This window comes from Coptis chinensis, chromosome 1, assembly GCF_015680905.1.
Source record: "Coptis chinensis isolate HL-2020 chromosome 1, ASM1568090v1, whole genome shotgun sequence".
Lineage (NCBI taxonomy): Eukaryota > Viridiplantae > Streptophyta > Magnoliopsida > Ranunculales > Ranunculaceae > Coptis > Coptis chinensis.
This window is the reverse complement of record NC_141456.1, coordinates 50,805,017-50,832,725: the sequence shown is the minus strand read 5'-3', so window position 1 is coordinate 50,832,725 and position 27,709 is coordinate 50,805,017. Positions and strand designations below refer to the sequence as shown.

Genomic DNA, 27,709 nt, shown 5'->3' with positions numbered 1-27,709 from the left:
AAACAAAACATGCAAACTATAAAGTTGTGTGCCAGCGATACCTTATACATGATCTCTCACTGATAAAGTTGCAATCTGAATTGGCGTTGGTCCTCGCGGATTTGGCTTATTAACTTGGTTATGTCCTTGTCTACCCTGGTTCTGCCTCCTCTGTGGGCAGTCACGTGCGTGATGATCAGCTTGGCCACATTAATAATATCCAGAATTAATTCCACCTCCCTGAAACCTCGGTAGTGGTGGTCTCTGAAACTGACCACTCTGAGCTGTATCATATGGCATGTACCTAATTGAATGTTTGTTCTCAGAATGTTGAGGGCTAATAGTTGGTAGCTCTCCAAACTTCCTTTTCCCTCTCGACTCTCTAAGGGCCGCATTATGCTCCTCATATTTCAATGCCAAATCTAACACACGATCAAATGTGTCCCCGTCAAAAGGAATCAATTTGCTAGCCAAGTAAGACTCTAGTCCACGTATGAACTTCTGATTCTTCTTCTTATCAGTATCCACAAGGTGAGGAGCAAACCTCGATAGCTCATTGAACTTTGTCACATACTCAGTAACGGACTTCCCGCCTTGGGTCAACTCAGAGAATTTTTGAGCCAACTGCTCTTTTACTGCTTCGGGAATAAACTTGCTCTCGAATCTAGTCTTAAAGTCCTCCCAAGTCAAGGTATTAGTGTCCAGACTAGGGACGAGAGCTCTCCACCAAAACCTAGCATCGTCATCAAGTTAGTGAGCAGCCAACTCCTGTTTCTGTACCTCAGTAAGCTGCATATGCTCAAAAACATTTTCACAACTTTGGATCCAAGCCTCTGCTGCTATCGCATTCCCAATACCAGTAAATCGTTGCCCACCAAGAGTACCAAACTCCTTATTACGCTTAGCAAATGGATCGCCTTGAACAGGTTGGTTATTCTGCATAGCTTGCAACAACTAAGCTAACTGGTTCTGTGTCATTTGGACAGGAGTGTTCCCAGATGGTCCATTACCACTGTCGTTTCATGTTCCAGCCATAATCTACAATTAAACGAAAACCACAAATTAATATCCTCAAACTTTTCCACACACTCCTTTATCTTTTACCCATATTCCACATTTTCGAGGATCACCTAGACTCAGCTAGTCTAGGGTAACCAAATGCTCCGATACAAAATTGTCACACCCCAATTTTTCGTAGAATTCGAATCGACAACAAATAGATACTTACTCTATTTCCACATCATCTAAATCCTACAAATCTCGAGGCGTGAACCGAGATCATACCTTTCTGATAAACATGCATTTAAATCTAGCAAAAAATCAAATATTTGAATAAAAATACTTGCATAAATCCAAAATTAATAACCTCCAAATTATAATCATCCTGATATGTCGAGGAACGTCAAACCGAAATAAAGATAAACAAGAATGTCCCAACTTATTAACTCAAAATCCAACATATAATCAAAAAGGTAGAATCTCTAAAGAAAAACAGTTCCTAAGCAAAGCCAGCTACTCCAACTGTAGCTCCATGGTTTTCCAACTCAAACAAGTACTACTGTTGCGGTTCCTGCGAAGGGTCTAGGTTCCATAAGGAACATACCCCCGAATGCAAAGCAAACTGGGGTCATCATTAAAAATGCTGGTGTGAGTGCCCTAAATGCAATGCTCATGATAGTTCATAACAATACACATTATCGCCATGAAGTTACGTATACCACGTCTACATCATTCGGCTACGTTAGAGACATCGATCCCTTGTCACCAACTGACAAGAGAAACCTAGTTTCTCTTAACGTGCAATCCATGTAGCACATACCAATATAATACATAAAATTTAATATAACATTGTAACCAACTATCTAAATAATAACTTTAAGAAGTATACAGTACCTTAGTGCCTCATAGTCTAGAGTGGGCTTCATCCCTGCAATAAGGATTAGGTAGCCCACCCTCCTACAAAATAGAGTTAATTCAATGATAACAATAAAATATAAAAATAATGTCTCAAGTATTATATAAATTATTAATACACTTTTTAATTAAGACCCCCTCCCTCCATGATTTATTAAATTATTTTAGACAACTTTTATATTTTCTAAAGGACCATTTCCCATTTCCGCACTATGAACTTGTGAAATACCAATATCATGTAAATTCACATAGCCAAGGTTTACGTCACATCTCTTAGTGAGGCAAATGACATATAGTTCCTCCCCTAAAAGATGGAACCTTGCCATAAATTTTAATCCCGCATTTACGTCATATCTCACAGAGATGGAATGCGTAATTATCATATCATTAATATGGGAAATGTCCATCTTATTCTAATATTGTCATAATTTTTCTAATGATTTCACATCCATATAGTATATATGCTATACAAAACAAAATAAATTTTCACTACCAACAATACTTTCCAGGCAATATTTATTATAACACACTCCCAAGAGCGACAGTTTGCACAAGCTCAATCAATTACCATGTTTATATTCAAATAAACCAAGGTTACACTTTTATGTAAATATACTAATTTCAGGAAGTAGCAAATCATGCACAATGATCATAAACAACAATCCATTCAATAAATTAACCATTTTCCATTCATTCACAACTTTATCCAAAATCAATAGTCTCGTATTGCAATGCCTCGACTGAGATCCCACTGTCGGATTGCCCTCCAATATTAATGGTTATGACTACTGTGTGTTGTAAATATGCAGAACAAATTTGACGAAGATCCAATAAGTGGTCATCCTTCATCTATGCCTAAACCTATGACTGCGTAGTGTAGTTTTCTGGAGTAGTATATACTACGACTAGTCACTCTTATCCGTGCCTCGACAGAAACCCCACCGTTGGATCTGTCTAAACTTTATATATGTCATAGTTAAATGTATCAGGTAACTAAGGATTAAATTTGAGAGACATCCGACTAAGGGAAGATCTTCATCTGAACAGAATAAAAAGACTGCGCGGACAAGTTGTTTTTGGAATGATGTTTATTGTTAACTATTCATCTTCTTCCCAAAACTCTATACAGTTCATTAATGGCTTTATACTCCCAATATACAATCCATATGATCACCCATAACAAACAACATATCCTATTTCTATGGAAAAAAAAAAAAAAATATATATATATATATATATATATATATATATATATATATATATATATATATATATATATATATATATATATATATATATAACTCACCTTATTAAATCTACAAGATGTAAACAACTATGAATATCAATAGTGCGGTGAGCCCAATACTTTGCATTCCCTTTTTCTCTTTTATTTTCTTCTTCTTTTTTTCAGTAGGGCTTTTGTTTTGTTTTGAAAACGTGGGAGAGAAAGAAAAAGTTAGCTACGTAAGTTATCCTTGATAACTATCCCACGTTTCTCTCCTAGAGTCCTAGTTTTGCTAAACCAAAATTTCTATTTTCTATATTCTCAAAAATTTCAAAAATTATATCAATAAATAATAATACCACACTTAATTAGATAAATAAAAAAAATGGGGTTTTACACATGGGAAGTTGGATCATATTAATAGAGTCGCAAGGCTTGGAACAAGGACTTAGACTAGCAAAGGAGCATAATACCTGAAGAATAAGGGCCCAAACAGACTCACAAAGTGTGGTAGCATTTATTCAGAAAAATGCCTACCCATGGGAAGCGCACTACTTGATGGCAAACATTAGAAGAATGGAAGTTGAATTTGATTATTTTTCTATTGTACATGTATTTAGAGAGTCAAATAGACTAGCAGATGCACTAGCTACTAATATACCGGTAGTTAGTTGTATTGAGTTGATTCCTATTTCCTTTGTAGAGGATGTAAAAAAAAATAATATTTGAGGATGCTATAGGGAAGGAATATGTGAGAGAATGTAACTTGAACTAGGTTCCATATTTTTATTATTATCAATAATACAGGGGTAAGGGACCTCTCAAAAACTTTGCTTTCCAATAAAAAAAAGCAAGAGTGGATATAGTAGATCGCCCTGACGAAGGCCCCTTTCAGTCAAAAAATAACCCACTAGACCACCATTAAACATATTGGATAAATTGTTACTGCAAATGGCTCCCTTAATAATCTAGTTTATCCATCCCTGTGCAAAGCCCACTTGTTCTGACACTTTCCAAATGAAATCCCAGTCCAAGGTGTCGAAAGTCAGAGATATATCAAGATTTATGTCTATGCTGCCACCATGTCGTTTAACCTTCAACTTATTGACCAATTTAGATGCCAACCCATATGCCTGGTGGGAGTTTCTTTTTGTAAGAGCAAGTCCAATGGAGAGTTACTATAGTATTGCCACGTAGGATTTTTAGCATTTTTGGCTGCCTAACTAAATTTGAGAGGTAAAAAACTCAAAATTAGTTCCAATGAAGGCGTTGAAGATGGAGCTAAAGGGATAAGAACGGCACAATTATTCCATCCATCCATTAGTTGCAAACTTAAGTTGATTTTTTTTTGACAAATGACATAGTTTCTGCCGTCCATCGAAATTTAAGACACAGACGACAGAAACTATGCCGTCCGTCTCCCGAAACTTATTAAGGCAGCTGCTAGACAAGACCACAAATTTGGCTAGGTTTATCACACCAGCCAAATTTATTAGCCTTTCTAGCAGCCCCATTGGAATGACATTTTGGTTTTTGGGATGTTATATGGCCTTTAGCAGCCCATATAGCACCCCATTGGACTTGTTGTAATAAAGTCATGCTACTCTTTAGACATGACTCTAGATGTTAGTGGCTTTAACCGAGTTGCCAATATCTTTGTAATGACTTTATAGGAGAAATTAGATAGGCAAATTGGTTGGAACTTACCTATCTGATTGGCATTTCTCTCCTTCAGTATCAATACGAGAAAATTTGCATTGAAGCTCTTTGTTAGCTTGTTTTTCCTAAGGAAGTACAACACTGCATTGCAAATATCATGACCCACTACCTCCCAACATGCTTGATAGAAGCATCCCCCATAACCATCTGGTCCTGAAACACTATTAGGATAAAGTTCAAAAACAACATGCCTTATTTCCTTCCACTGTAGGTAGCTTAGTTAAAAGCTCATTGTCTTGCTCTGTAATATTGTGTGGCATTATATTAATATAAGACTAGTCTTGAACTAGTTGCTTCTTGGTGAATTTCTTTTTGTACTGATAAACAATGTAGTCTCTAATGGCATCTTGAGCTTTAATAATATGGCATTGCTCATTTTTTATCTCCTTGATTATCATCCTTGCTCGATTCATCTTGGTCAAGGCATGGAAGTACTTCGTGTTTCTGTCCATATCCATATCCATTTTTTATCTTGACTTCTATCTCCGCATGAGTTCTTCTTGTTGCAAAAGAGTTTCCAGCAAGTTTTCCTGCACTTATCTCATTTGCCAAAATTTTCATTCTCATTGTCATGCTCAAATCTCAACTGGAGTTCCTCTAGTAACTTAGTTTCTTGAGCAGTTCTAGTTCCAAGATGGCCGAAAGTGTGCCTATTCTAGTATTTTATTTTGCCTTTCAGCCGTTTGAGCTTTTGAAAGAGAATAAAGAGTTCATGCCCATCAATATGTTCATCCCAACTACTCTTAAACAAATTCATGAACTCAGGATGCTTGAGCCACATGGAGAAAAACTTGAAAGGGGAGTTCTAGGGCTTAGGAATTTCTTCATGTCATCCAATCAGTGGTGAATGATCAGAGCACAGTCTAGAGAGAGCTTTGTATCCCCAGTTTTGAGAGTGTCTTGCCATTCTTTGTTAAAAAATGTTTTGTAGCTCCACCACAAATCTCTTTGGTGGTGGATCTATACTCTAGTTCTCAATCATGACCTCTATCTCTAGTTACTCATAACGAAAAACTTGAAGTTCTTATTTGTAAAACAATAAATACTAATGATTAATCATCCTCACATGGCTTCATAAACCTCTTCTAATGGAGGTTTAACCTTGTTTCATTGGAATCATATTAACTAAATATACTAAAGGCATAATTGAAAAGACAAATTAAATGAAGAACTAAAGCTTTTATTTATGGGAATTAATGGTGGCTATAATTGCTAACCCTAATGAAAGTAAAACTAATTAAAACTAAACTAAACTAAAATTTACTAAATAGGGGAAGCTAGAAGAGGAGAGAAAGTGTTTATCCTTAACCATCTTTAGATAGGAGAGGGTTATGGTTACATTTTCGTGCATGGGTCAAAAAGGGGGACTTTGGGCCTCTAATGTGGGCTCAAAGTCTATTAGGTTAAATCTAAAGAGGCCACAACTATTAGAAATTACTTCTGTGCCATTTTCGTCCACTTTTACAGCTCTGATTTGGGCAAGGATTGGTCTATTGGAAAGCTTATTCCGAACCGGCCGTTTTGACATAAAGTAGGACCAATTCTAAAGTCCGAGTCCAAAGATACGGCTTACTTAAGTTCTGTTGACTTTTCTGTCCTTTTTTTACCCGGATTGACTTTGACTTCCCATCTTTGCCTGGGCTTGAAAAAGGTTTTTCTCTATGATTCTTAGGCTTTAAACGTAGAACTTCCTCGGTAATCATCTTGACTCGTTTTCCATGCAAAAGTGGTGCTTTTAGTTACCTAATTAACTTCAAGTCTTGAAATGCACAAAAGCACATAAACAATGCTAACTCTCATTTATTATAAACATAATTGGCCTAAGTAGAGTACTATTAAGGGGGTTTAAACTACACTTTTGGGTGCTTATCACACCACCCCCAAATAACATTTTGCTTATCCTCAAGCAAATATTATAAATAAAAATAGATAAGTGGCAAAAAATGTGAACCTAACTAATCTCGTTTCGCAGAGTGTGATTACATTGACCATACGCAACAAGGCCTTAAACCACTAGGAATTTCCTAGTGGACGAGTTATGGCTCATGAGAGTTTTCCAGAGAAGGTACTCACAAACTTTATTTATACTACAACGACTAAGAGATAAAAATAAAATTTCCTAATTTAATCTCAGATATCTATACATCTCTATAACAATATAATAAGAATAATGCATCATATCTGAAACCTAAGTTAATACACGCAGAATAATCAAATCATCTAAAAATACACACGCATGTTATGAACTATGCTATGAAATGCAATGGCAAGTCCATTTCTGAAACTTTCGAAATAGCGTCCTTAAGTAGGTCCTCACAATTTGTCTAGACAAAAATACTCTAATTTTTCCACTCAAGTTAGCTCACTTCACTGTGTAGTGGACACACGTTTCCTCACAATCTCAATGACATCCAAATGAGCCGAGGTCGATCAATCACATCTACCACTTACTATCACACCAAATTAATCCTAATTGAGCTAGAAGTTTTTATTAGGTGATACGGGGCTAAGGTGATGGTTTAAGAAGAAACGGAATGGATATTCAAATAAACAAGTCTGAGATAATAGGGTCTTCAATTACATGTAACTAAAGAAAATTTTGTTCTTACTTTGCTTATATACTTAGTTTCCATCCTTATAATTTTTATTTTGGCTTTTTTACTCCTTTTATTCTATTTTTGGAGTTTTTATTTTATTTCTATTTTTCTTTTTCTTTTCTGAAGCAACTAACTAATTTTTGGTTTTCCACAGGTCTTTTTCTTTATTCTCTTTACTCATCTTATTCTCAGACTCATTCAAAGATGGGTAGGCTTATTTTTATTTTTATTGGTTTAAAAGATGGGTAAAGGATTTGTGGTAGCGAAAAGGCTAATGAAAGGCTCAGTGGGGCGACTAGTGGATAATTACTTATATGTATGAATTTTTAGCTATATTGATCCAAGGAGGGCCTAAATTCTCGCTTAGGATATGGTATGGTGATCAAGCAATTGGATGTGTAATTTCTCTACTCTAATTATATGTCTCCTTTGTGTCATCACTTAGATACTCACTCATATGAGGCTTTTCGGCTATAATCTCACAAGATATATAAAATTAAGTAGTCTAACCTAGGTCTCAGAAAAATACTGCCAAGTACACTCATACATGCTCATGCAAGATGTTAATGAAAAGATATAATGACTATTACCTACGTATTAACCTAAGTTTCTAAGAACCACGGTTAATTCTATTGCTACATGAGGTTTCTAGACTAATATCATCATAGAAAAAGAAATAATATTATTATCCTAAGTGCATAGTATAAACTATTTTTATGTTTTTTCTATTTTTTATACAACAAATACTACGTAATATACAACCTAATATGTGTTTAAACATTTACAGCGTATTTCTATACCACCCCTAAATATAATTATGATTTGTCCCCAAAGTATGGAATGAAAATAAAGAATAGAGAGTACTATAGAAACGTGCTTGTAAATGGGAGCACCTATAAAAGAAAGTTAAACAATACAAATATAAAGAATTAAAATGCAGACGCAACTCCTAAATGAGTTCCATCCATAATGGAGATAACAGTAAATAAAAAGTCGCTTGGGACATAAACAGACTCTAATAGAAAAATAATAAGTATTACCATATATAGTTGTTTTTAATCATTCATTCTCCTCCGGTTGCTCCTCACTTGTGATATGAGGTTATTTTAAATCTTGCATATCTATAACTACTTTCCAAGCCTACATCTTGTTTTCATCTACCCTAGCCAACCTATTAAGTGCAATTTGGTTGGACCGAGTGCATGGGGCTACTAGGTGAGGTTATAGACGCCATCCAGGCCAAACCATAACACGTAAAGAACGGACTATAGCATTGGTCGTGCACATTGTGTTAACTTTAACCCAATTAGTGAAACATGTACATAATTCAAGGAAAAAGAATCGCATTATGTGGCAAACCATAACAGGCATAAGAAGGTACTCATGCCTCATTGTATGGGCTCGTGCTTAACTAAACACTATGGTCTTGGGAATATCAAAATGCATATGCCCCTCAGCTAAAGCAAGGAAGACGTGACAAGTGGTGCTATTAACAGTTGAAAAATGTCATTCCCCTAATATATTTAGCATAATGAAAAACATAGTAGAGTCTATGTTAAGTGATAGGCTTTTAAGTGCTATGATATGTTTGCCTTGGTCTTCTAAACGGAAAACTCCTGCCCCATAAGTCTCTTGGAAGTATGCATAGTTATAGTAGAAGACATTATCCGACATATAATTCCATGTGTCTTGGCCAGGAGGCATAGAAAGTCCTAGTGGCAATGCTAACAAATACTTGCTTAAATCCATTATTTCAATGTTTATGGTGACAGAGAACACTTGTTTTCCATCTTGGTTATTAAAAAATTTACAATTATCATAGAAATAAGCAGTAAGTTTATGGGAATAAGCATCACATGGATACACCAATAGAGGGTTCCAACCTAATTGATTAATCATGTCATCAAAGAAAAAGTCATAAGTGTCACTATCAAGCAAGCCATAAAAAGACTGTTTCGGTATAATTTTTGGAATAAACATAACAAACAAGTAATGAATTGAGATACTGGAAGTTAGAAAAGTAGAACCTGGAAATCCGAGTCTGCTGTGTGGCGGTGAGGGCACGCGTGCTTGGAATAATCCTTTGGTGGGCACGGTGCGCAAGTAAGACTGCTGATACAAGTTTATATGAGCGTGGTTCGCGCTAAGTTTGCCTTGTGTGAGGCGCGTGCGCGCTCTGAGATGCAGCGATGTGCTTAGTGGTTTCAGTAATGAAACTATATGCTTAGAGATTGTTTTTATAGTGTTTGGTTGCTAAGTCTAAGGCCGGATTGTTGCTAAAATAAAAGATGTGAAATAACATATTTTTAGAATAATTTCCTACACATGAATTTTTTTTTTTTTTTTTTTTTTTTTTTTTTTTGGAATTTCTATATATGATTAGCTTTTGAAATTCCCTTAAATTTTGACATTCCACGAAATTTAAGGTTCCTAATTATATTATAGATCCCAATTGATTTTAACAAGGCCCATGGGTTGCATATAATGGGTTTCTCTATTAGATTAGCTTCTTAAATGTTGTGAAACTTTGAAATTGCGTGACATATCAGGTACCTAGCTAATTACATTATGGTCCCAATTAAATTAAACAAGGCCCAAGGGTTCTTAGAGCATCTCTAGGTGGTGGTAATATCTTTTTCAAATTTGAAGTCGAAATTTGAAGAATTTGGAAGCAAATTTTGACCAACTCTAGGTGGTCGCAAATTCCATTAGCAAAAAACAACTCACGCGACATTACCACTGTTGCGCGACAGTTGGAGTGTCGCATGTACAATTCCAAAACAACCCACAGGACATTAGGATTGGCGTGCAACCATTCCAAAAGTTAAAAAAAAAAAAAAAAAAAAAAAACGCGACATTAGGAGTGGTGCACGACAATATCACTGGCGAGTGGTGCTGGTTAAAGGGAAAAAAAAATTCGGCGACATTACTAATGTCGCTCCGCATCCGCATCCGCATCCAAATTGCCAAATTTGCAAACAAAAATGCGAACGGACAGGTGATGCGACCGAATATACTACCACCTAGAGTTGGAATTCTGAGAAATTCCGAATGTTTTTTTCAAATTTGAAGATTTTGACAGGTGATACTACCACCTAGAGATACTCTTATATTTTGGGGCAAAACTTATATAAATGTGATTAAGGCATGCAATTTCATATGTTCACATATATTAAAATATACCACCCCCAAACAATTTGAGAGGGGGGGGGGGGTTCATGACATTGATCAATTATATTTTCTAAACATGCTGAATATCAACAGAAAAACTATATGGTAAAGAATATGTGATTAATCATGCATTAAATTTAATGATACGTGCATAGATAAATAATCACATTAACAAATAAATACTAACTACTTAACTAAAAGTGAAATTAACCAATAATTAACCTAAAATTACTGAAACAAATACGGAATTTAAATAGTTATTACAAAACAAAAATAAATCAAGTTCAACACAACAAATCAAAAATAAAGCAGCTATCCCTGGGAAGAAGATGGTCCAGAACCACTACACCATAATAGTGATCCAACTTATTGCTCGACACTTTAGTATGGAGCACTAGTAGACCAGACTTTGTTACTAAGATAGAAAGTCCCTTTAGGACCTACTATTAATTTAGATGAAAAAGAATGTAACTTGTATTGTCTTTGACAATTCCTTTCATTAATAAATTTCCTTACTTGCATGCAAAAAACACTACACCATAATAGGATATTTGCAACACGCACTTTTTTTGCTTTGCAATGGGTATTTACCGTTAGCAATGTTGTAAAGCATTACTTTATCTCGGTGAATTTCAGGAATTAATTGCTAACGCTTAAAAAGCATTTGAGAAGTGTTAAAAATTAAAAACTTGAAATATAAAACATAATTTTACTTTCTTTCCCTCTCTCTCTCTCTCTCACCGCCGCTACACTTTTCTGTCGCAGTGTCATAACTCATGAGAGATAAATAAACGAAAAGAACTTAAAATAATTAAGTTCTATCTTCAAAATAATAACGGATAAAATAAAAGAAGAGATAAACCAATGTTTGTCAATCCTCTGCTACTATTTTTGTCCCTTCTCTTATCATCCATTATCGAAACCGCTTCCTAAGCCACTTGGAGTTCGCTCAACCACTGAACGTGTTTTGAAACTCTTGGGGGAAAATCTCGAACATCCTTTTAATATAAGTGTTCCTCTCAGTTAATTTAATAGACATGGGGTCATAACTATTATTCGATGAACCTTCTATTACAACTCCTCTGGGCATGGAGAAAAAGGTGTCTCCTTTTCTCCCAAAGTTTGATTTTTTTTTTTTTGTTCTCATTTTTGAATCTTCGTTCCAGTTTTGTCATAATTAAATGGAAGCCTTAGAAATAGAGCTTTGGACGGATTGAGGTATGCATCTTTGGTCAGATTGTTTTTCTGTTAGTTGAACTTGGGTAGATTTTGTGTTGTTCTGCTTTCAGTTAGTGCTACTTAGGCAAATTGCATGATTTATTAAAACTAATAGATTTGTTTTCATGAATTTACTGTTTCCTAGCTTATTTTTATTTTTCAAGTTCATGCCACTCATTATTAATAATATTTTCTTCTTAGATTTATGTAAAAGTAGATCTGAAGTTGTTGTGAAGGCCTGAGTTCAACTGAGTACATTGTTTGCATTATGTTCTGTAACTCCAAGTTGCTATGTTGGAGTTGTTGGCGTTATCCCTCACATGAGGAGAGAAAGAGAGTTGATTTATGCTTGGAGAAGTCTGAGCGCGACCCACGCTTAGATTGGTCTTGACCCAAGCGCCTGGACATCGTCTAAGGCAAGAGCGCGCCTCGCGCCCATGCCTATTTTGGCAGGATTCTATTTTTTCGGAACCGCGAGTTTTGGCTTATATGTTTGGGTTTTTGGCAAAACCGGACCTGAGCAAAAGACAAAAGTCGAGAAAACCAGTCTTGAAAGCTATCAAGATTGAGAGATAACCTTTATAGAGAGACAACCCTGTAAAGAGATAAGAGTGATCTAGTAAGGTGAGAGACTGAAAGGAGAGATTGTAATCTTCCTTCCCACTTTATAAAGAACTAGCTCTTGTGGAAGTAGGCATCATTGGCTGAACCATGGTATATCTTTGTGTTGTGGTATGAATTTAATTCTGCTTTACATTATTATCTATTGTTAATAGTTGTTTAGCGAGTTGGGCATGTTAGTATAGGTTGTAGTTGATATTTAGAATTTGTCTGGAGTTGAATTGTGTTCAAATACAAGTTATCTATGTAGTGGGGGAATCGATTAGTATTGGTATAAACCCCAACAAGTGGTATCAGAGCCTTGGTTAGATTAGCCTAGGGTGTTATCCAAATCTTGGTCGGAAGGTGTTTGACAAAACTCCTGAGAGAAGATTTGAGTTTAAATAACTTGTGGAGATGGACCATTCCGTGAACACTCGCATGACAAATTTGAATAGAGGTAACTACATCATGTGGAAAGCCAGGATGGAAGACTTGCTCTATTGCAAGGACCTGACACAACCCATTGAGAATGGGGGAGTAAAACCGGATACAGTATCCGATGCCAATTGGAAGACGCTTGATGAAAAAGCGATTAGGTGCATTAGACAATGGATTGACAACAATGTAATCCGCCTTGTATCCCAAGAGACCACAGCTTTCAACCTGTAGAAAACTTTAGAAGACCTCAACGAGAAGACAAGAAAGGACGCATAGAATAGCTCCTGTCACTCAGAGATCCTTGTTACAGAAAAGCAAGAGAGAGGGAAAAGCAGAAAACCATCTCATTCTAGAGATGATGACAAAAGAAAATCTAGGAGTGCGAGCAGACCTCCTAAGAAAGACTTGTCGTGCAATTATTACGGTATCCATGGCCACTTCAAATATGAATGCATAGAATTGAAGAGGGATGAGAAGACTAGTACCATACATGAAGACAAGTTATAGTTGAAAGAAAGCACCACTGGCCGAGACACCACAGATATCGCTTTAGAAGGTGAAGTAGGAATTGTGTCAGATGGTGACGAGTTATGCTTGAGCACTTCATGCCAGGGTACAGAGTGGGTGGTAGATACAGGTGCTTCTTACCACGTCACACCCATAAGAGTTTCTTCACTACCTATAAATCTAGTGATTTTGGTGAGGTGAAGATGGGCAACAGTGGAGTCTCGAAGATTATAGGCATTGGAGATGATCATGTAGAAACCAATGTCGATTACACCTTGACACTCAAGGATGTAAGACATGTCCCTGACATTCGGCTAAGCCTAATTTTGGCTGGGAAGTTAGATGACGATGGCTTTGTAAACTCGTTTGGTAACGGGGTATGGAAACTGAGTAGAGGTTCCATTATAGCAGCCAGAAGGAAGAAAATTTGCTCTCTTTACAAAACACAGGCTAGTTTGTGTAAAGCAGAAGTGAATGTGGCAGAAGAAGAAGCTTCCTCCAAACTGTGGCACAAGAGACTGTGTCATATGGGCATAAAAGGGATGGAAATTCTTGCTAAGCAAAAGGCCTTGCCAGACATTAAAGGTACACATTTAAATACATGTACTCACTGTTTGGTAGGAAAGCAACACAGGGTGTCTTTCCAAAGATTCCCGTCTCACAAAAAGGACAATGTCCTTAAACTAGTGCACACAGACTTATGTGGTCCTATAAAAGTGAAGTCCCACGGGGGAGCTTCATACTTCGTAACCTTCATTGATGATGCGTCAAGAAAGATATGGGCCTATAGTTTGAAGACCAAGGATGAAGTACTTGGCGTGTTTGAGAAATTTCACAGCATGGTGGAAAGAGAGACTGGGAAGTTGTTGAAGTGTATTCGCTCAGATAATGTGGGTGAGTACATTGGCCATTTGAAGAGTATTGCCAGAGTCATTGGATTCGTCATGAACAGACCATTCCCAAGACATCACAATAGAATGGAATAGCAGAGAGAATGAACCGTACCATTGTAGAGAGGATGAGATGCATGCTATCTCACTCTAAGCTGCCTAGAACCTACTGGGTAAAAGCAATGCGTACAGCCGTGCATGTGATCAACCTATCGCCGTCAAAGCCTTTAAATAGTGATTATCCAGAAAGAGTATGGTCAGGCAGAGATGTTGATTATAGATACTTGAGGGCATTTGGGTGCAGGGCATTTGTGCATATTCCGAAGGATGGGAGATCCAAGCTTGATGAAAAAGCCAAGCAATGCATTTTTCTGGGTTATGGAGATGAAAAGTTTGGTTACAAACTCTATAATCCGATTAACAAGAAGGTAATCCGAAGTCGAGATGTTGTGTTCCTGGAAGACCAAACCATAACAGACTTTGAGGAGGGTGAGAAGCTACAGGCTTTCACTAATGATTTTGTTGATTTAGAACCAGAAGTTCCTACTGTGGAACGTGTAGAAGGCATTGAGAATGCAGAGAACCATGGGATTGAAACTCATGATGAGAATCCTATTGCTCATGATAGGATAGAACCTATTGGTATAGAAGATGCAGATGAGATGCAAGAACCACCACCAGAGCAAGCAGAAATGCATCTTCCTGAGGCACTAGCAGATGGGGCAAGGAGGTCAAACAGAGAGAGATTAGCTTCAACCAGGTATCCATCACATACGTACATGCTACTATCAGATGGTGGAGAACCTATATGCTATCAAGAGGCACTTGAAGGTACAAACAAAGAAAAGTGGTTGAAGGCCATGCATGACGAGATGGATTCTTTACATAAGAATCACACTTATGAGTTAGTTGAGAAACCGCAAGGATGAAAAATTCTCAAGAATAAGTGGATATACAAAGTCAAGCATGATGAGAACAATCCTCACCCAAGGCACAAAGCTCGCCTTGTTGTGAAGGTATTCGGTCAAAGAAAAAGGATTGACTTTGATGAGATTTTCTCTCCGGTAATGAAGATGACTTCTATCTGGGTGGTATTGGGTATGACCGCAAGTATGAACCTAGAGGTTGAGCAGCTAGATGTTCAGACAACTTTTCTTCATGGAAACCTTGAAGAAGATGTCTACACCCTCTTTTCCCTTCCTTTTCAGGCAAAATCCTTCGCTGCCTCACAGTGTAAGTTCTGAAAAGGTAAAGGAATTCTTCTCTTCCGGTCAAATCCTCCACTGAGAACAGTGTTGAGTTCGGAATTGAAGTTCTTATATCTTACTCCATTATCTTTGTGCTGTTACTTCTTGGGTAAAATCCTCTACTGCCAACAGTTTGAGTTCCAACAAGAAACACCAAAGAATGGACCTTTATGAATTTGAGTGTCCCTTCAAGGGTAACACGAAAGGCCAAGATACTCCACAATCTGATCAGGGGACGGCCATGGAAAAGGAACCAAATGCTACAAACATGGCTGTGACAAAAAACAACAGAAAGAAAATCTCTTACACAGAAGCAGCACGTCAGCCTATACAACAACAATTGGAAGTGCATGAAATTCCAACCCCAGAGAAAATGGGTGACTATCTAGCTATTACAATACCAGAGAAAGCGTATGAGAAAGGTTTGCTTTACTGCAAATTCTGTTTGGTGGGTCGTATTGATTTGCAGAAAGTATCTATTGAGAAAGTGTGTGAGATCACAAAGAGAATCTGGAAGCCTTCTGGGGAGTGGCTGATAACGCCAATTAGCAAAGGATATTTGTTCTTACGTTTTTCCAATGTTGACGATTTAAACAAGGTGTGGGCAAAAGGAGCTTGGGACTTTGACAAAAGTCCCATGAGAATTAGTCAGTGGACACCGAACTTTTGTCCGGATAGCCAGAGACAGTCTCATGCTCTAATGTGGTTTCGATTTCCAGGACTTGGACAAGAATTCTGGGAACCAGAAACCTTCATGTCCATTGCACGAGGGATTGGATATCCAATGCAGATTGATGAAAACACGCTTAACCGGGAATACGGGTAATATGCCAAAATTCTGGTGGATGTGGATTTATCAGCACCCATACCTGATCAGATATATGTCAAAACCAAGACGGTGAAATTTTGGCAATCGGTGGAAATAGGGAAGCTGCCAAAGATGTGTACACATTGCAAGATTGTCGGACATCTGGTTACCGAATGTAGGAAACTCAAAGGAGATATGCAAACTACTAGAGGGAAGGAAAAGAAAGAGAAGGAAGTCATGATAGATTTAGCACCGGTGGTTGATCATCCTGGAGAGAAACCAAGAAGGAAAAGAGGCCGTAAACAGACCCAAGCTGGAACTAGTAAACAGGGGGAGGCTTTGTGGCGGCCAAAATCCACTGAGCGAATGGCGGAGACTCTAACTCAAAATAGATTTGAGAATCTAGAGGTGGAGGAAGTCCATAACTTGGAGGAGCGGGGAGCATGAGTGCGAGAGAGAATTTGGGAATCTCTTGGTGATACAAACAAAGAAGGAGATACTGCTCAGGCAGCAGAAGTCCAGAGAACTTCTTCGCTAGTCCATGAGATATGTGATACACCTGTGAGGGAGGAGGATAACATGACATTGGAGATAACTTGAGAGGGTAATAGTACGGTTCGACCATCACTATCGGCGGTGGTTCACCTACCGAGGGAGTGATATATTTTCGAGAGAATACACACGTGAGGAGGAGGATAACATGACATTGGAGATAACCCGGAGGGTAATAGTCCAGTTTCTACCATCCATCACCGAAGGCAGTGGGTCACCCTTTCGAGGGAGTGATATACCTCCAGAGAATAGTTTGGTTGGGACTGCAGTTGAGCCAAGAGAGCATTTGAGTCCCACAGCCCACAACAGTAGCTTAAGAACTTTGGAACTGCAAAATTCTCCGGGAAAGATGCTTGCAGACTCAGAAGCTGAAAAAATTCTAAAATACATAGGGGTTCTGAACTCTCAAGAGGAAGAGAAACCTCCGGACACAGAAACATCAACACCTTCCCGATGGGCAGATTTGATAGAGGAAGGGGAGATAGAGGAACCAAATCATATCGATGAGAACTCAAGGTCGAATTCTCGGGAAGGACAAGGACTTTTTACCAACAGTGGATTGAAACCACAGTGGTAGCTACAACAACTGACCCCCCCCTCCACCAGGTCCAGGTCAAGGGGATATCTCTTGTTAGTCAATAAAACTCCAATATTCGCGATGAGGTGCATCTTTTGGAATATTAGAGGAATCAGAAACGATAAATCACATAATCGTTTAGCGAAGTTAATCAATAAATGGGAGCCAGATATTTTAGGCATAGCAGAACCGAAGATCAATCCTCAGGATATGCCTATGTCTTTTCTCCAATCACATGGGATGAGTACAACTTTTCATTATAACTCAGGACGAAGTCAGGTTCCAAATCTTTGGCTGTTTTGGAAGTCATCTATCAACCCTCCTAATCTTCTGCACTGTTCACAACAACAACTCACAGTGGAGGTTGAGGGTCCATTATCACTATAATCCATGCACATTGTATCTGTATACAGAGGAGAACTCTGGACTGAACTTCAGCACATCAGTAATGCTAATTTACCATGGCTCTTAATGGGGGACTTCAATGCCTACTTGAGCTGCTCTGAAAAACAAGGAGGTAATGGACCATCGCAATGAATGAATGATTTTCGCGAATGTGTTAGTACTACTCAGCTTATGGAAGTTCCTAGCAATGGGTTTCACCACACTTGGTAGAATAAGCAGGTGGGCCGATTTAAAATAGTGGGAAAGCTGGATAGAATGTTTTGTAATGCTATATGGAGCTCCAAATTCCCAGGATGGAACTATAAAGTGTGCAATAGAGTATGTTCGGACCATTCTCCTTAGTAAGCAAACATCGAGATTCCGAGGCCCAAGAATGTACCTTTCAAATTCTTTAATATGTGGTGCTCTCACCCTTCCTTCAGAGAGGTGGTACAACAGAGTTGGGAAGTTCCTATCCTAGGACACTCGATTTTTGCTCTAACCCAAAAATTGAAGAGGCTAAAAGGAGTTTTGAAGCGTTGGAACAGGGAAGTCTATGGAAACATCAAATCTAAGGTGGAATTGGAATCAAGGATTCTAGAGCGGATGTAGGAACAGTTTGACCAAGGAAGTATGTCTGAGAGTTTCACTATTCAAATGCTAGATCAAGCAAACAAAGTGGAGGAACATTAGTTAGAGCAAAACGAGTTTTGGAGGCAGAAATCGAGATCGAAATGGGATAATGACTTTGATAGAAGTACCAAATACTTTCATGCACAAGCCAATCTCAAAAGAAGTAAATCAGTGATCATTGAGATGAGGAATAATGAAGGGATCACTATGGATTCTCAAGAAGAGATTGGAGAATTCTTGCTCAGGCACTATTCGGAGAAATTCAAAAGAGTCGAGCATGACATTGACTGGGACCTATGATAAAACATAAAAATGATAGTTTACCTAGGAAATGAACGATAAAACTCAAAACGTAAGTAAACTAAAACTATCTTATGTGCCTATATTTATCAAAGATTTCTACTCTCAATCCTATGAGATATAGTGGAGTAGATGATTCGTTCCACTCCTAGTCCTTCCGCATACTGTGTTTTCTAGTCTAATTACTCTACTCTAAGTCTAATGAGAGATTTACAAAATGGCAACTAGACTAATATGCAACTACCCACAAGATGCAACTAGTCGACTATTAGAACAACTATGGGAATGCTACATCGATTCTATGATAAGGAGTTGAGGGGGATTGATTCCACCTTAACTCGACTTAAACCTACTAACGACAAATAAATTAAGTAATCCGAATTGAAGCGCTTGTGAGGTAATCAATGGGTTACTCCTAATCCCTAATTACACATGGCATTTCTACCAATTCATAACTAGCATATGAATGATTACACCCATTCTCATGGTGAACTAATCATTTCTAGAGTGGAAAGGAAATTACGACGACTTCTACGATCCGGGATCAAGCTTTCATCAAGGGTTTCAACCCCCTCAAATGGAGGTTTAGCCGAGAATCATCACGCTATCATTCCCAATGGAATTCAAACAAGATATGATATAAAGATTTGAACTTTACTTGTTTAAACTCAATTCAAAACTACTCATGCAATAATTAAATTAAACTAATACTGACAAATAATTGAATCTACGAATTGAAACTAAACAATCAATGGAAATGAAACTAGATTATGGAGAACACTATTTTATTAATCTAATGAATAATAAAACAATGATTCAAATACTAAATTAATAATCTAACTAATCTAGGTCTAGCTATCTACGTAATAAGGGAATTTAGATCTAAACAATTGTAAATGACAAGAATCAAAATTGATAAACTAACTATTTTATTTATCAAACTAATTAAGAACAATGATTCTAAGAGTTTAATCTAAAACAATAATTGAATTTAAACTAAACTTAATTTAATTAATGAAAACTAGATCTAGAATTATCTATTGTTTTAGGTCTAACTAGCTACCATTAACAAAGAGCTAAACATTGGTTTTTATATGTTCAGATCCAAAAATCGTGCATGGGCTTGGATCTATGTTTTGGGCCAGAGAATCAGGCCCAAAACCCAATTCTTTCAGTCTAAAAAGGCCTCTTCAGCTGCAGTTGGCTTCAACAGACTTTTCATCCACTTCTGCTCCTCTGATTAGATCAAGGCTTAAACCATTGGAAAGCTCTTTCTGGGTCGGTCGTTTTGATATAAGGTAGGCCCCATTCCAAGGTCTGAGTCCAAAGATACGGCCTTTGGAAGTTTCACGACTTTGTGTGTTGTTTTACAAAGTCGACTTTTCTTTTTTGACCGGGCTTTAAAAAGGCTTTGTCTTCTTGAATCTTGGCCTTTAATCACGGAACTCCTTAGTAACCGACCTTTGCTCCTTTATCTCGCTAAAGTGGCACATTTTCGCACATAATGGACTTTGAAGCCCGAAATGCATAAAAACGAATGTCGGTGTTAACTCTTTAATTATTACTCACATAATTGGTCTAAAAAAGTATGACTATTCTGAGGGTTAAAACTACAGTTTTGGGCTCTTACCAAACCACCCCAAACAGCATTTTGCTTGTCCTCAAGCAAAGATGAGAAATTAGAATAAGTGACCAAAAATGGAGTTCTATCTACTCTCGTTTCGCTGAGTGCGATTGCATTGACCATATGCAACAAGGCCTTAAACCACTAGGAATTCCCTAGTGAACGAGTTATAGCCTCGTGAGAGTTTTCCAGTGAAGGTACTCACAAACTTCATCTATACTACAATGACTAAGAAATAAAACTATTGTTTCCTTATTCATGCTCTAAATTAACTATACCTCTCACTAGCAATGCATATAGAGTAATCAAGTCGAAACCTAAGCTAATATATGCATAATAATCAATCATCTACAATAAACATATATACAATGAGTAATACTATGAAATGCCTAGCAGGTTCATTTTGAAACTTCGGGATAAGCGTCCTTAAGTAGGTTCTCACAATAATAGTCAAGATCAACACTCTAATTTTTCCACTCAAGTTCAAGCTTACTCGATTAATGCGGTGGGCACACTTTACCTTACAATCTCAATGATAACGGGAAGTTCGAGTCGATCAAACACATGCCACTTACTATCATCGCAGACTAACCTATTCCTAATTGAGCTAGAAGTCTTTATAAGGTGTTGCGGGGATTAGGAGATGGTTTAAGAAGGAAGGAAATGGATATTCAAAAAGGACAAGTTTGAGATAATAGAGTCTTCATATTATGTAACTAGAGAAAACCTTGTTATTTACTTTTGCTCTTACATTTTGTTTCCATCCTTAGCCATATATTTTTTTTTCTTTGGCTTTTGACTCATTTTATTCTTTTTTTTTTTTGGAGTTTTTATTTTATTTCTATTTTTCTTTTTCTTTTCTTTGGATGGAAACTTCTTTTCTTTATTTTCTGAAGCAATTAACTAACTTTTGTTTTCACAGGTTTTTCTCTTCTTCTTTCTTCCTCATTCTATTCTCAGACTTATTCTAGATTGGGTAGGTTGATTTTTATTTATTTATTTTTATTTTGTTTTGTCTTTGTAACAGGGTAAATGATTTGTGGTTTATGAAAGGCTAAAGAAAAGCTTAGAGGGGCGACTAGCGGAAAATAATTCATAGGTTTGAATTTCTGGTTATATCGATCTAAAGAGGGCCTAAATTCTCGCTTAGGATATGGTTTAGTGATCAAGCAAGTGGATGTGTGATATCTCTATCCGGATTTTACTTCTCCCTTGTGTCATTTCTCAAATGTTTCGCTCATATAAGGCTTTAGGCTATATTCTCACAGGATTTGTAGAATAAGTACTCTAGCCTAGATTTCAGAAACTTACTGCTAACAATTATAGATACTCATGTAATATATTTATAGATAGATGTAAAGATTATTACCTACATATTAACCTAAGTTTCTAAAAATTATTTTAATGCAAAAGCTACGTGATACTTCTAGATTATTAAGAGCATAGAGAAGGAAAACAATACCAATATTCCTAAGTGTATAGCACGAACTTATTTATTTATATTTTTGAATTTTTGAAATTTTGACTAGAAAACAAATGCATATTATATATATTTATATCCTAACAGATGCCTTAATTACACGTGTTTCTATGCCCCCCCCAAACAAGAAGCATGCTTTGTCCTCAAAGTATTTTAAATAAAGAGGGTAGGAAAAATACCATTAAACGCGTGAAATTCAGGAACATCTACAAAACAAAGTTAGAACGTACTAATATAGGAAATAAAAACTGACTCAACTCTATAAAAGTTCCACCCATTATGGGGTTAACAAGAATCAAATTGCTTGGGACATAAGCAGACACTAACTAGAATTAAAACTTACCTTATCTCCCGCTTATTCATCATCCTGCTCATCATCTTCTTCTATAAAGAAGTGAGGTTCCTTCGCGTCACTACACCAAAACAGGATATTTGTAACGCACACATTTTTTAATTTGTAACAGTTTTTTACCGTTAGTGTATTTCTTCTGCCTTTTTGCCGTGAGGAATGATGGTAAAGCGTTAGTTTAATTGCCAATGAGATTTGAATTAATTTCTAACGGTTTTATGTTATTTGGTCGCGAAATTTTATCGTTAGGCAAGCGTTAGCGAGTAAAAAAAATAAAAATTGGAAAAAAAATTATAAATTTGGGAGCGAGGGAAATTGGGAACAACATAAAAGCTCCTCTCGAACTAAAATAAAAGCTCCTCTCGAACTCTCTCTCAACCATCTCTGAAATCTCTAATAATCTAGGGTTTCTTTGCTTGTGTTGTCTCATTCTTTGTCATTTAAAAGTTAAAACTAACGAATTTTGTTTTTTTTCTTAGTAAACTAAATTCTTTACTCCACTATTGTGCAGTAATCCTGTGATCCACGAATTTTTTAGTAGCTTTCTGGTCTTGGTTTAGTGTTTACACTACGATTTGTTTTAAAGGTATGATTTTTTTTCCCTTTATCATATTTTTCAATTAAATCTAGTAAATTTGGTGGTCTTTTTCTGCGAATGGGTAGATTTCGGCTTGTAGTTGTGCTCTTTCTTTATTTTGTAATTTTATCTTTTATTTTAATTTTAATTTTTAGATTATGATATTCAGTTATGGTATTAGGTGTGATCCCCATTCCTGAATTTTTGTGTGGTCTTGAGTCTTTTAATTCAGTTATAAATTCAATCATTTGTTAGAGTATGCCATTGTGGGTTTTCTGTTTTGTGTGTATCAAAGTATCCATCCTTTCTTCCATGGTAATCGAATGTTGCTTAGCCGGGAATTCACTCTAAATTTGCAACTATTAATTGACACATCAAGTGTTTTCCATTTAGTGTATAATGTTCCTATTTGGTTGTTTCTCGATTGATTTTTCCAGTGAAGTTGTTTGAGCATTACACTTATCCGTAAGTCGGGTGCGAAATGTTTGTGGAGTGTTGCTTGTTGTTGGTATTTGATAAGATAATGTGCACCCAAAATGGGAAGGGCGGTCGGTATAGACCAATGAAAACTTATCCGAGAGTTTGGGGTTTGGAAGAGATTAAGTATATCACGAATATAAATCACTACTTCAATTTGGATTTTTCTGTTGTTTCTTGTATTATGTAGTTTTGTTTTATCTGTGGGTGAAGTTTTCTCCAAAATTGCTTATACTTTCACAAATACTTAGTTATTTTGGAAGAAAGATATTTACTGTTTTTATAGTATGCTATCAGGACCTTGACTAGAATACATACTAGGAAACTGTTAGATTTGCATCTTATTCGTACATTCTAGTGGTTTGTTAGTGTTGATTTTCTTTTACCATTGTTTCTTGTTACTTGAGCCACGTGTTTGTGTCGAAAAAGATTGTTGTGTTGTATGTACATGTCCAACTTAGAATATGTTCATGTTTTGTGGTACTTTTTGCTTCAGCATCTCTCACTTTTCTGAGGGGAAAGAGGATATCCCTCGTAAAGACCGATAGATAATAATTTGGGTTGTTGTTGATGTTTTGAGGAGAAGATCACCATTAGTCCTTAAACTAGAGGGACATATATTGACAAAAGGTAAGATTGCTTTCATACTTAGACTTTCTCTGTTCATACATTGCTTTCATTATTTAAAATTTGGACAATAATTTATTAAAATTTGGTAAAGAGAAATAATATCCTTAGAAAGGGATGTGTATGTATTTTATTCATTTTCTCTATATCCTTGATTATTTTTGCTGGTTTAATATATATTAAATAAAATTGGGGGACTTATGTGAGGGTGCATCATGCGAGTTAAACACCCATGACTTTTAATCTTGACTCAATGCTTTTAAGGCATGCATGGACTTGTTCCAAAAGGTAAGACAACAAGGAATCGAGCCAAAGGTAAGAATGTACAAGAGCTTGATTAATATTATCTTTCGGTTTTGTAATCTGGTAGGTTATATAATCTAGATTGCAAGTTATTTCTTGATTCATTTCAGTTAGAATCACCATTAAAACCGGTGTTCTTTGTCTCGAAAGTTTGACATTGAATTAAGGAGGTGTGTTACTAAATTTGGAAATATACAAGACTTGTCTTTGCTTGATGCGCTTCAAAGCGGAGACTTGCCGGGTCTAACTTTAGCTAGAATTTGTCTTAGTTAGAGTGGGTTTTGGGATATAGTGACGTAGAATGAAAAGTTAGTTCTCTGAATCTATTTCTAAAGGTTCGGTTTCATAGTATTTGGATATCCGAAGTCGGGGAGTTACGCGATGTCCAAAGATGGCATTCTAGCTGCCGGGGAAAAGCTGCTTATTTGGTCGGATTCGCTCGATTTTGTAGTAGTTAGAGTTAGATTTGTGTTTTAGTGATCTTGTCAATAAAGTTAGTGCTTTGTATCTACTTTCTAACGGCTCTAATTTCATGGTATTTGGATTTTTCGATTTTGGGAGTTCTGATTATCGAAGGTGGATTCGTTCCAACTGAAATTTCAATTATCTTGGACTGATTTTGAGTTAAATTTAGACATAGTTAGAGTCAAATTTAGGTATCCTCTACGTATGCAGAAAAGATAGTTCAATGTGTCTGTTTTCTAATGCACCAAGTTTCATTGTATTTAGACATCTGTGTGAGAAGTTATGTTTTATGAAATATGGCCTGTAACAAGCAAACAAGTGCTATACGCATAATCTTCACTTGTGTCGAGCAAGTTACTTGCTTTGAACGGGTGTACAAGGGGAAGGTAAGTGGTTACTCTAATATATTCATATACACGGTTTATTAATTGTAGGCTTGTTAGAATGTTGAGTACACTAGGGATAAAAGCCTTCAATAGTTTGGTATGATATATGTCGAATTTCGAATGAACCGAGATGTAGTCTTAAAATTTTATATATAACCCACATAAAATATATCAAACAGGAATACGATTGCAAGAATTGTTTTCTGAATGTGTTTTTTCTTTTAAGGGTCTTAATATTCTTAATGTGTATAAGTTCTATAAGGTATACAACTAGTTTTTTTAGTGTGATTATTTTATTGGATTTAGATTCTGGATCCATAATCACCGGGTTCAAAAAGAAGGTGAATATCTTACTCTTTGGATTTGGTTCTATACCTTGGAAAGTGAAGGTGAATATCTTACTCTTTGGATTGGTTCTATAGCTTTTCATTTGTATTTTAGCGATATGTTTTAATTTTCTGCCGTTACTTTGTTTACTGGTGTCATAGTGTTTTTTGGTACACCAAGTTTATATATCCATTTTTTCTTTGGCTGACTTCTATTTCCATTTTGATATGTAGTGTTCCTTTTCTTATGACTTACTCGGCATGTTTGCTCTTGCTTGTAAATTGTAATGGATCTTTGATATTCAAGGAATCATTGAACCCAATCAGCATGGATGTGTTGTTTATCATTTTTTGCGCTAATCTGATTAGGAAATCTTGATGTTTGAAAGCCCCAATTCACACCCTCATTCATTAGACTAATAATCTTACTCAATGAATATGCTCTTAATATGCTCTTACAATAAACCTTCACAAATCACAGATTTACTCTCTCAATCGCAAATTACTTAATATGTTGTTATCTGCGAATGATACTTAATCGCGGAAATTGCATTTACTTAATAATCATAGATTTACTCTTAATCATAGTTTAAGGAACATAATGCTACAATGAACTATGAATTCGGACTTTAAATTAGTGGTGTTTTTTTTTTTAAAGCTCCTCAATCGAGAAATAGCAAATCAAGTGGCTATTTGTTTTGTCTAATCACCTAAAGCCGCCGTTTGTTTTTGCATGTTCTATAGATGCTTTCAATCTCGATGCAAAAAGTACTACTTGGTTTATATTTTCCTGTCATTTGGAGTTTGTATTACCTTTCTTGAATTCAGAATTTTCACACATGCAATAATAAATGGTATAGTCTACAAAGTTTTGGATGTCTATGTTAATTACTTTCCCTTTTCTTCTCTAAAATTATCTTTCCTGCTAGTATGCATTTGTTCCCTTAAGTTTTCAGTTGACTTTTTGTACCCTTTTTCACTAAAAAGAAACCTTTACTTTTGGATAAGTGTATTCAATTGATTACAATACCCTAGCCATGAGACATGGAGATATTTGGAGAATTTGTTGGTATCATGTGTTCCTATATTGGTGCACTTATTTTACTGGTCAACTTTCATATTTTGTATATCAACTTATTTATCTATTTATTTACTATTATTTATAATATTCTGAATTGAGTTATTCTTATTGCTAGCGTGTGTTTGTTTACAAGTATGAAGTATGTGGGAAAAAAATTTACTTTGAAGATGTTGGTATTGGAGTTTCAGCTAATAAGCCCGGTGGTGGCTCATCTACTTACCGTTTTAGCTCTTGAAGGTGGAGGTGGGGCACCGGTGATATCGAAGAAAGGGAGAGGGTTTTGCAAGGAGGGCAACCACCTAGATGTCAAGTTGAAGGGTGTAAACTAGACTCGAAAGTGATGTTAAGGCTTATTACTCAAGGCATAAAGTCGTGGTATGCATTCCAAGACTCCTAGAGTTATTGTTAATGGTTTGGAACAAAGGTTTTGCCAGCAGTGTAGCAGATTTCATCTACTCACTGAATTTGACCAAGGAAAGCGGAGCTGTCGTAGACGTCTAGCTGGTCACAATGAGCGTCGAAGGAAGTCACAACCTGGATCTTTATTTACTTCGCGCTATGGTAGACTGTCGCCATCTTTCCAGGAAAATAGCAGCAGAGGTGGAGGCTTTCTGATGGACTTTACAAGACAGCCAGGAAGGGATGATTGGCCAATCGTCAAAACTGGCAATTGGGCAGATGGCAACCAGCCCACTCCTACTGGAAAGCTTCTTCCACACCAATGGCAGGGCGACCCGAGAAAATCCTCCAGCTATTGTCTATTTTCTCGGTCGTCCGACCATATGCGCAAGGTCGCGATAGGTGGGACCGATCTTCTCGATACTAGAATACCTTTCGGTGAGTGTTTTGCAGGGGGTCTCGACTCGGTACCGCTCTCTCTTCGTCAAATCAACCATGGGGACCTCGAAGCCACACATCCAATCTTGTTGTCAATAATTTGGTGAGCGGTGAAGGGATATCCATGGCTCAATCTACGCAACTCACAAGTCTTTGCGGTGACCAATTTCATGAGCAATTCGTGGAGCTTTAAGGGCAATGAAGTTGGTGGCAGTTCGTGAAATGCCACATGACTTTGGTCCGGGTCGGGTTTCACAATCCATGAACAATCATTTCTCGGTGAGCTTGAGATAGCTCGGCCAGGGTGAAGAAAAGACGTGGAACTTGGAAACTCCGGGGCTATGGGTCTTCCCTCGTCAGCGACCGGTCTCTTTAAAGGCTCTTGGCTTGCGGGATATATATCTCCCGATCCTAA

General features: G+C 36.8%; 1 pseudogene; it reads left to right on the top strand.

The window, feature by feature from the left end:
• The first annotated feature begins 24,960 nt into the window (after positions 1-24,960).
• Positions 24,961-27,487, top strand: LOC147524450 (squamosa promoter-binding-like protein 17; annotated as a pseudogene).
• The last annotated feature ends 222 nt before the right edge of the window (positions 27,488-27,709 follow it).